Source organism: Phoca vitulina, unplaced genomic scaffold (assembly GCF_004348235.1).
Source record: "Phoca vitulina isolate PV1807 unplaced genomic scaffold, GSC_HSeal_1.0 scaffold17, whole genome shotgun sequence".
Classification (NCBI taxonomy): Eukaryota; Metazoa; Chordata; class Mammalia; order Carnivora; family Phocidae; genus Phoca; species Phoca vitulina.
In genome coordinates, this window is record NW_022589720.1 from 26623009 (window position 1) to 26634951 (window position 11943).

Here is an 11943-nt window from a genome sequence, read left to right on the forward strand (position 1 = left end):
AAGGCCTTGGGATGAGATCATCCTGGATTATCCAGGTGGATCCTACATCCAATGACAAATTACCAGAGACACACAGAAAAGGAGGAGGCAGGGGGACAATGGAGGCAGAGTTTGGAGAGATACAGCTATAAGCCAAGGAACACCAAGGCATGCCAACAAAGCCAGGAGAGAATGCAGGAAGGGATTCTCCCCTAGAGCCCCTGGAGGGAGTGTGGCCCTGGGACAACTTCATTTCTTCCCAGAGACAGCCTTTGTTCTCCTTTGTCTGTGTCTTTTGTGTTGTTTGTCATAAAAGGGAATTACCGTAAGGCGGCACTCCGGCCTAGGCCCTGTAAGCCTGCTGTTGGAGCACTTCTGCTGAGTCCACAGGTCCTATCAGATCAGCGTCTATTTAGACAAACTTGGCTGTGGGTCCCTGTGTCAAAACAGGATGCGGTTTTTCCTCTTGTCTTGTTCTATGTCCTAAGAGTGTGGCTTTGTGACCAGTGAGACTATTCGCTCCGTTCTCTACCATCTGGGGGGTGAACTGACCAGGGTGGATGTACCTGTTGGCCAGTCAAGTAGATCAGTACAGTCTTTGTCTGGTCATGCCGGCTGTCAGGAGAATTGGCCAGAAGAGGTCCGACCCCAGAAGGGGCCTTTGTTGTCCTTGCTTGTTAGTGCTGAAAAGTCCCATTCCGGTAGCGCCTGCCTGGTGACAGATGAGCAGATCTGTGGCTGGAAGCATCTCACATTTGTGGGAGATAGGAGATACCACAGACCAAATCATCCTCACTGCCTATACAACAGAGGTCTTTGCTTTCTTACACTATTCTTGGGAGTAAACTTTGGATCACGGGGCTGCATCATTTATGCCCTCTCCAGGGACACCTCTTTTTTTTTTTTTTTTTAAAGATTTTATTTATTTATCGGTCAGAGAGAGAGACTGAGAGCACACAAGCAGGGGGAGCGGCAGGCAGAGATCCCAGGACTCTGGGATCATGACCTGAGCCGAAAGCAGATGCTTAACCAACTGAGCCACCCAGGCGTCCCCCCAGGGACACCTCTTGTGTCCATGGTAAAGTTTTATTCTAAGCCTGGGAAGTTGCTTCCAGGTCTTTCCATAAGAGGCTTATTGGATTCACTCACTAGTGGAATAAGTATACTAATGGGGATCCCATTCATCAATGGCCAGATGATGGATCTTTTGAATTAAAAAAACTTCTATATCCAAAAAAAATTTTAGAGAGCTCTCATTCCAAACAGCTGCTTTATTGATATTTATGGGAAGATGTAATTGAAAGGAAGATATAAAAAAGTATAATGGCTAGCCTTAGAGAATCCCTTCATAAAACGAAAGAATAGAAGTCAGACTTAGAACAAGAATCAAAAACCAAATCTGACATAAATCCCGCTTCTTACACTCCTCTTTATTCCCACCTCCCTGTCCCTGACCCTTCAGAAGACCTTCTGTATCCCTGGGCCCCTGGTCTAGGCCTCCTCCTTCAAAACCCAACGCCGGCTCCTCAGCTAATTTCCTTAAATCCTAAAACGCCAACTGCCCCAAAAGAACCCTTGAAGAACCACCTGCCTACTTTAACTTCCCTTTCTTTACAAGATTTACAGAGAGCACTTCTGCCTGATCTCCAGGCTCTGGGAATCCAGGTTGCTTGTGTAAATGCTGAATGTCAGGAAGCAAATCTAGTAAGAGCACCCAGGAAGGGTGATAAAGCTTGTGTGCCACGCCTTTTAATTCCTCTTATTTTCCAGGGCCTTGAAATCAAGCTCTGAGAGTTTCAGGCATTCCTGGGCAATGTCTTTACAGGTGTACCCTGAACTCCCACCACAAAGAACTCGTGTCCCAAGGATTCTACCAAGTTTAGAGAGGAATTAGAAAGATGAGCAGTTATTTACAACCCCACTCACAGAGACCTTGCTTGGCTGCTAAGGGGCATTCTTTCAGCCCATGATTATACAATGTTTATCAGGCCAGAGGGCCCCCTGGAGAAAACAGCCCCCACAGGGGCAACAGATAGCCAGAGCCTCTCTCCGGCCCTCCTAGGACTGATCAGGAGATGGCTCAACTAGAAGCTGATATTCAAGGGCTAATCGGAAGGATAAAGGAAGCCTTTCCTCCCAAAGTAAACTAGTCTAAGGTTGAAATGTACATGCTGAAAGAAAGGGAATGCCCAAAAGCCTTTGTTGAATATCTTATACAAGTTTTTCAAAGGCACACTGCATTAAATGCGGAAGCCCCAGAACATAGAAATCTTCTAATTTCTGCTTTAGTGGGAAATTGCCTCCCCAGTATAAAAAAACAAATCCACAATAATATGATCAGTGGGACAGGGCAACCAGTCAGCATAATAAGGAGGCAGCTACCCCGTTCTTTGAAAATAGCTTGCTGGACAGCAGAGGGGAAAGGAACTAAAAGTAACAACTCTTGCTTTGTTTTTTGTTTTGTTTTGTTTTTAATTTTTTGTTTTTTTTAAATTTAAATTCAATTAACCAACATATAGTACATCATTAGTTTCAGATGTAGTGTTCAATGATTCATTAGTTGCGTATGACACCCAGTGCTCATCACATCATGTGCCCTCCTTAATGCCCATCACCCAGTTACCCCATCCCCCCACCCACTTCCCCTCCAGCAACCCTCAGTTTGTTTCCCAGGGTCAAGAATCTCTCATGGTTTGGCTCCCTCTCTGATTTCTTCCCATTCAGTTTTCTCTCCCTCCCCTTATGGTCCTCTGCAGTATTTCTTATATTCCACATATGAGTTTCAACTCCTGCTTTGTGACTTGAATCTTCAGAAAGGCAAAGCATGACTCTGAGAATAACTCAGAGGCCACTCAGAGGTCTCTCTATTGTCTCCCAAAGAAACACAGGACATTGGAAGAGAAACTGTCCTGCACTTAAGAAAAAGGAAGGTTTAGAAAGCAATTCTCCTAAATCCTACAACCCTTTGAAAATTCCTTTTTTCCCCCCGAGGGACAGTCCCCCCTTAAATAACAGGGTCAACTGCTCCTCAGCCACACCCAGATCTACCATAAAACTTAAAATGGAGGAGCAGGAACTGGAGTTCTTCACTGACACTGGTACAAATCTCTCCCCCATCCACTCAGAGCATTTATCTCTAGCTGTCGCTTCTGATTCTAAGCAGGCTGTTGCAGGCTGAGGGCAGCCTGTCTTGTTGCCCATATCCCAGCCCAGCCTCTTAACACTCACCTTGCCTTTCTAATTTCCAGTTGTTCACCAGGAAACCTTCTTGGTGGAGATTTGTTGAGTAAATTAAATGCCACTATAAATCACAATGAGAAAGCTTTTTTAGTTCTCTACCATTAGACCAGACCCCAAGTTTCCTGATTTTTTTTTTTTATTGGAAACTCATTCTGATCAAAATTCCTCTGAGGATGAGTCTGTAATAGATGTCCCAATCAAGCCTTTGGGCCACACACGCAAAAGAAGTTGGATTGTTACAGAGTGCAGAGCTTATGTGCATTTCTTAGAAAAGAAATAAACCATTTTCATCAGTAGCTCACTACCTTCTCTCCAGAGATGCACAGCAAAGAATTAACCCTATAATAGACTCCCTCTTGAAATAGGGCGTTCTTGTCTTTACTATCTCACCCTGCAACACCCCGATCTTGCCAGTGAAGAAAGAAGGCAAATCTGAGTCAGAGGGAGACCAAATTTGTACAGGACCTGAGGGCCATAAACTGTTTTATAATTCCTTGGCTCCTTCTGGTCCCAAATCCTGCTGACATTCTTACATCATTCCTGCTGACAAAGCCTGGCTTATAGTAATTGACCTCTGCTCAACTTTCTTTTCAAGCCCATTGTACCCTGAGTCCAAGTTTCTTTTTGCATTCCCATTTAAAGGGAGATAATGAACATGAACTCACATACCCCCAAGGATATTATGAATTTCCTTCAATATTTTTCCAAGTGCTTAAAGCCAATCTAGATTTATAAACTTTGCCCAAGCTTCCACACTGATGCAACACATTGAGGACCTGTTACTCTGTAATCAGACTAAGCACGGAGCCCATCTAGACTCCTGTGTTCTCTTACTTTTTTTTTATTATGTTCAGTTAGCCACCATATAGTACATGATTAGTTTTTGATGTAGTGTTCCATGATTCAATAGTTGCATATAACACCCAGTGCTCATCACAACACATGCCCTCCTTAATACCCATCACCGGCTACCCCATCCCTCCCACCCCCTCCCCTCTGAAACACTCAGTTTTTTTCCCAGAGTACATAGTCTACATACTGAAGAATGAAACTCGACCATTCTCTTACACCATACACAAAGATAAACTCAAAATGGTTGAAAGACCTCAATGTGAGACAGGAATCCATCAAAATCCTAAAGGAGAACATAGGCAGTAACCGCTTCGACATCAGTCATAGCAACTTCTTTCAAGACATGTCTCGAAAGGCAAGGGAAACAAAAGCAAAAATGAACTTTTGGGACTTCATCAAGATAAAAAGCTTCTGCACAGCAAAGGAAACAGTCAACAAAACTAAGAGGCAACCCATGGAATGGGAGAAGATATTTGCAAATGACAGTACAGATAAAGGGCTGGTATCTAAGACTTATAAAGAACTTCTCAAACTCAACACCCAAAAAACAAATAATTCAGTCAAGAAATGGGCAGAAGACATGAACAGAAATTCCTCCAAAGAAGACATACAAGTGGCCAACAGACACATGAAAAACAGACACATCAGGGAAATACAAATCAAAACCACAATGAGATACCACCTCACACCAGTCAAAAAGGCAAAAAAAATTTTTTTATTATGTTATGTTAGTCACCATACAGTACATCATTAGTTTTTGATGTAGTGTTCCATGATTAGAAAGGCAAAATTTAACAAGGCAGGAAACAACAAATGTTGGTGAGGATGTGGAGAAAGGGGAACCCTCTTACACTGTTGGTGGGAATGCAAGCTGGTACAGCCACTTTGGAAAACAGTACGGAGGCTCTTCAAAAAGAAAAAAAACAGGGAGGGCAAAGATGGCAGAGGAGTAGGGGATCCTATTTCAACCGGTCCCTGGAATTGAGCTGGATATCTACCAGACCACTCTGAACATCCATGAAATCAGCTTGAGATGTAAGAAGATATATCTAGATCTCTACAAACAGAATATTGCCAGTGGCTGGTGTCGAGGTATGAAGCGGGGAGCCGTGATTCCGTGGGCAGATATCAGAAGATAAATGGAAGGGGGAGGAAGCTGCCATAAGCGCTTGAGCTGGGAAGGTGAAATAACACAGGAGCACAAAATCCAGGCACAGACTTGCAGACCAGTAGTGGCGGGGAAAGAAGTTTAGGGCAGTACCCCGTACTGAAACCTGGAGCTGCAGGGGCATGCATGTAAATAGGGGGGCAGCTGGCGGTTTTAGAAGCACAAAGGGCAGAGACGTGCCCAGACCTGGAAGCAAGGACTGAGGGTGCTGCTGTGGGGTGCACAACCCAGGACACTGTGGTTTTAGCAGCACCGACAGAAACGGAGACAGTGTGGCCTGGAGAACTCACTGAAGAACAGACTGCAATGTCTCTGCTCTGAGGCAGAGGCTTGGAAATGATCACTTCTACTCTGATTCTCGGAAGAGATGCAGAAAGCTGCCAGGGAAAGCCCCAGAGAACAAAAGCTCCAAAAAACCAGTTTTCACTGAGCCCGTCCCCCCCCCACAGGGGGCAGGGCAACTCTGCCCAAACAGGGTTGCCTGAGTAACAGTGCAGCAGGCCCCTCCCCCAGAAGATAGGCTGGAAGAACAAGAGGCTGACAACCCTAAGGTCCCTATAAAACAGGTGCATCTTGCTTGGGTTCTGGTCAATAATTTGGACTCTGTACATTCCCTCATCCACCCGTCAACAGAATGATTAAGAGGAGGAACCCCCAAAATAGGAAAGACTCAGAGACTGTGACTTCTGCCAGATTTATAAATGGATGTAGATATAAGCAAGATGTCGGAAATAGACCTCAGGGTAACAGTTTGAAGATAATAGCTAGAATGGAGAAATCGATTTATGGCCACATAGAGTCTCTAAGGGCAGAAATGAGAGCTGATCTGGCAGAACTTAAAAATGCTATCAATGAGGTCCAATCTAATCTAGATACTCTAACAGCTAGGTAAACGAGGCAAAAGAACAAATTAGTGATCTGGAAGACAAACTGATAGAAAAGAAGGAACAGGGGGAGGCCTGGAACAAACAACTTAAAATCCATGAAAACAAAATTAGAGAAATAAGTGATGCCATGAAACGTGCCAATGTCAGAATTATTGGGATCCCTGAGGGGGTGTAGAGAGAAAGAGAACTAGAAGATAGATTTGAGCAAATCATAGCTGAGAACTTCCTTAACTTGGGGAATGAAACAAGTATTTGTGTCCTAGAGGCAGAGAGGACCCCTTCCAAGATCAAGGAGAACAGACCAACACCCCGGCATGTAAAAGTAAAACTCGCAAATCTTAGAACCACGGAAACCATCTTAAGGGCAGTTAGTGGGAAGAGATTCCTCACGTACAGAGGGAGGAACATCAGAATAACGTCAGACCTATCCACAGAGACCTGGCAAGCCAGAAAGGCCTGGCAAGACATATTCAGGGTACTAAATGAGAAGGACATGCAGCCAAGAATACTTTATCCGGCAAGGCTGTCATTTAGAATGGATGGAGCTTCCAGGACTGGCAGAAACTGAAAGAATATGTGACCACTAAGCCAGCCCTGCAAGAAATATTAAGGGGGGGGTTCTATAAAAGGAGAACTACCCCAAGAGTGATATAGAACAGAAATTTACAGAGACAATCTATAGAAACAAGGACTTCACAGGCAACATGATGACAATAAAATCATATCTTTCAATAATCACTCTCAACGTGAATGGCCTAAATGCTCCCATAAAACGGCACAGGGTTGCAGATTGGCTAAAAAGACAGGATCCATCCATATGCTGTCTACAAGAGACTCATTTTGAACCTAAAGATACATCCAGATTGAAAGTGAAGGGATGGAGAACCATCATTCATGCCAATGGACCTCAAAAGAAAGCTGGGGTAGCAATTCTCATATAAGACAAATTAGATTTTAAGCTAGAGACTGTAGTTAGAGACACAGAAGGACATTATATCATTCTTAAAGGGTCTATCCAACAAGAAGATCTAACAATTGTAAATATCTATGCCCCCAACATGGGAGCAGCCATCTACATAAGCCAACTGTTAACCAAAATAAAGAGTCATATTGATAATATGTTAATAGTAGGAGACCTCAACACTCCACTCTCAGCAATAGACAGATCATCTAAGCAGAAAATCAACAAAGAAACAAGAGCTTTGAATGACACACTGGACCAGATGGACCTCATAGATACATACAGAACATTCCACCCTAAAACAACAAAATACTCATTCTTCTTGAGCACACATGGAACTTTCTCCAGAAGAGACCACATACTGGGTCACAAATCAGGTCTCAACTGATTCCAAAAGACTGAGATTATTCCCTGCATATTCTCAGACCATAATGCTTTAAAACTGGAACTCAATCACAAGAAAAAAATTGGAAGAAATTCAAACACTTGGACTCTAAAGACCATTCTGCTCAAGAATGTTTGGGTCAACCAGGAAATCAAAGAAGAACTTAAACAATTCATGGAAATCAATGAGAATGAAAACTCATCAATCCAAAACCTATGGGATACTGCAAAGGGGAAATACATAGTCAACCAAGCCTCAGTCAAAAACATAGAAAAGTCCTGAATTCACCAACTAACTTTACACCTTAAAGAACTGGAGAAAAAGCAACAAATGATGCCTGAGCCATGCATTAGAAGAGAAATAATTAAGATTAGAGCAGAGATCAATGAATTAGAAACCAGAAACACAGTAGATTAGATCAACGAAACTAGAAGCTGGTTCCTTGAAAGAATTAATAAGATCGATAAACCACTGCCCAGACTTATCCAAAAGAAAAGAGAAAGGACCCAAATTAATAAAATTATGAACAAAAGGGAGAGATAACGACTAATACCAAGGAAATAGAAACAATTATTAGGAATTATTATCAACAACTACATGCCAATAAATTAAGCAACCTGGAAGAAATGGATGCCTTCTGGGAAACCTGTAAACTACCAAGACTGAAACAGGAAGAAATTGACAACCTGAATAGACCAATAACCAGTAACGAGATTGAAGCAGTGATCAAAACCCTCCCCAAAAACAAAAGTCTGATGGATTCCCTGGGGAATTCTACCAAACATTCAAAGAAGAAATACTACTTATTCTCCTAAAGCTGTTTCAAAAAAAAGAAACAGAAGGAAAGCTTCCAGACTCATTCTATGAGGCCAGCATTACCTTGATCCCCAAACCAGGCAAAGACCCCTTCAAAAAGGAGAATTTCAGACCAATATCCCTGATGAATATGGATGCCAAAATTCTCAACAAAATCCTAGTTAATAGGATCCAACAGTACATTAAAAGGATCATCCACCACAACCAAGTGGGATTTATCTGTGGGATGCAAGGGTGGTTCAACATTCGCAGACCATTCAATGTGACAGAATACATTAATAAGAGGAGAGAGAAGAACCATATGGTCCTCTCAATTTATGCAGAAAAAGCATTTGACAAAATACAGCATCCTTTCCTGATTAAAACTCTTCAGAGTATAGGGATAGAGGGAACATTCCTCAATTTCATAAAATCCATCTATGAAAAACCCACAGCAAATATCATTCTCAATGGGGAAAAGCTGAGTGCCTTTCCTTTAAGATCAGGAACATGACAAGGATGCCCACTCTTGCCACTATTATTCAACATAGTACTAGAAGTCCTAGCAACAGCAATCAGACAACAAAAAGAAGTAAAATTTATTCAAATTGGCAAAGAAGAAGTCAAACTCTCTCTCTTTGAAGATGACATGATACTTTATGTGGAAAACCCAAAAGACTCCACCCCCAAATTACTAGAACTCATATAGCAATTCAGTAATGTGGCAGGATACAAAATCAACGCATAGAAATCAGTTGATTTCTTATACACTAACAATGTAACTGTAGAAAAAAAAATTAGAGAATCGATTCCATTTACAATAGTACCAAAAACCGTAAGATACCTTGAAATAAACCTAACCAAAGAGGTAAAGGATCTATATTCTAGGAACTACAGAACACTCATGAAAGAAATTGAAGAAGACACAAAAAGATGGAAAAACATTCCATGCTCATGGATCGGAAGAATAAGCATTGTTAAAATGTCTATGCTGCCCAGAGCAATCTATACCTTCAATGCCATCCCAATCAAAATTCCAGTGACATTTTTCAAAGTGCTGGAACAAAGAATCCTAAAATTTGTACGGAATGAGAAAAGACCCTGAATCACCAAGGAAATGTTGAAAAAGAAAAACAAAGCTGGGGGCATCACATTGCCTGATTTCAAGCTATATTACAAAGCAGTGATCACCAAGACAGCATGGTACTGGCACAAAACAGACATATAGACCAATGGAACAGAATAGAGAGCCCAGATATGGACCCTCAACTCTATGGTCAAATAATCTTCAACAAAGCAGGAAAAAATATGCAGTGGAAAAAAGTCTCTTCAATAAATGGTGCTGGGAAAATTGGACAGCTATATACAGAAGAATGAAACTCGACCATTCTCTTACACCATACACAAAGATAAACTCAAAATGGATGAAAGACCTCAATGTGAGACAGGAATCCATCAAAATCCTAGAGGAGAACATAGGCAGTAACCTCTTCGACATCGGCCACAGCAACTTCTTTCAAGACACTTCTCCAAAGGCAAGGGAAACAAAAGCGAAAATGAACTTTTGGGACTTCATCAAGATAAAAAGCTTCTGCACAGCAAAGGAAACAGTCAACAAAACTAAGAGGCAACCCACAGAATAGGAGAAGATATTTGCAAATGACCCTACAGATAAAGGGCTGGTATCCAAGATCTATAAAGACCTTCTCAAACTCAACACCCAAAAGACAAATAATCTAGTCAAAAAATGGGCAGAAGACATGAACAGACACTTCTCCAAAGAAGACATACAAATGGCTAACAGACACATGAATAAATGTTCATCATCATTAGCCATCAGGGAAATTCAAATCAAAACCACATTGAGATACCACCTTACACCAGTTAGAATGGCAAAAATTGACAAGGCAAGAAACAACACATGTTGGAGAGATTGTGGAGAAAGGGGAACCCTCTTACACTGTTGGTGGGAATGCAAGTTGGTACAGCCACTTTGGAAAACAGTGTGGAGGTGCCTCAGAAAATTAAAAATAGAGCTACCTTATGACCCAGCAATTGCACTACTGGGTATTTACCCCAAAGACACAGATGTAGTGAAAAGAAGGGCCACATGCACCCCAATGTTCATAGCAGCAATGTCCACAATAGCCAAACTGTGGAAAGAGTGGAGATGCCCTTCAACAGACAAATGGATAAAGAAGATGTGGTCCATATATACAATGGAATATTACTCAGCCATCAGAAAGGATGAATACCCAACTTTTATATCAACATGGATGGGACTGGAGGAGATTATGCTAAGTGAAATAAGTCAAGCAGAGAAAGTCAATTATCATATGGTTTCACTTATTTGTGGAACATAAGGAATAGCATGGAGGACATTAGGAGAAAGAAGGGAAAAATGAAGGGGGGGAAATCGGAGGGGGAGGTGAACCATGAGAGACTGTGGACTCCAAGAAACAAACTGAGAGTTTTAGAGTGGAGGGGCGTGGGGGGATGGGTGAGCCCGGTGATGGGTATTAAGGTGGGCATGTACTGCATAGAGCACTGGGTGTTATATGAAAACAATGAATCATGGAACACTACATCAAAAACTAATGATGTATTGTATGGTGACTAACATAACATAATAAAATTTAAAAAATTAAAAAAGAAAAAAATAGAGCTACTCCTGTGTTCTTTCCATGGCCAACTGCACAGGGGCTATTAAGCCTCCAGATCTAAACTTCAGTGTTTGTAGACAAGTGTTTTTTGTTTACATAAGAATGAATTATCTCAGGGCTTTCAAAAGCTAAATCCAAAATGTCTTGAGTCAATTTTCCCTCTAGTAAAACAAAGAAATAGTTATGTAAATGTTTAGGGCCACTGGCTACGATGGCCAGGGGATTCCTAATTTTGCAGTTTTTGTTAAAGTTTTGCAGTTTTTGTTAAACCTATATGCTCTTCCTTTAGATATCATCTCCGAGCCTATTTCCTGGACTTCCAGGGCACTAACCTCCTTTGAAACCTTAAAATGATCTCTGTCCACGCCCCCAGCTCATAGCTTACTTAATTTTGACCCACCTTCTCATTAATACTGCCATGAAAATAATGGCATTCCAGGGCAACCTCCTAGATCTGGCCTAGAGCCTATTTCTCATGCCAATTAGATCCTGTGGCATCATATGCCCCCATGCTTATGGGCAAGGCCACAGCCGCCACCTTGATTGACAGGCTCCTCCATTCACCTGTGTGTTTCCCACACGGCGTCTGCTCTCTTCACATTCATAAGACACAGTGCTTCTCTGCATGGTGACAGACTACTTATGAACAAGCTCTTTTGACTAAGCCTTCCATCATCTTCCATCGTTGTAACACTTGGCATCCAGCTGCTTGACCAGCCCTCTCTGATGATGGGAGCCCCGCTCTGTTCCCTGTGATCGCCTTACAGCTATACATATGGTCTCAAAGTCAGAAGACCACCTCTCAGACATCCCTCCAGACAATGCAAGCTCACTTTTATTTGGGGATGGCTCCTGTAAACAAAATTTCCAGGGACACATAATTACTCATGAAGCCATCATTTTCCAACATAAAACACAGGATGCATATTCATTGCCCACTGTAAAATAGCCCAAGTGGCTGAATTCACGGTTCTTACTAGAGCTTGCACATTGCCAGAAGGAAACACTGCTCC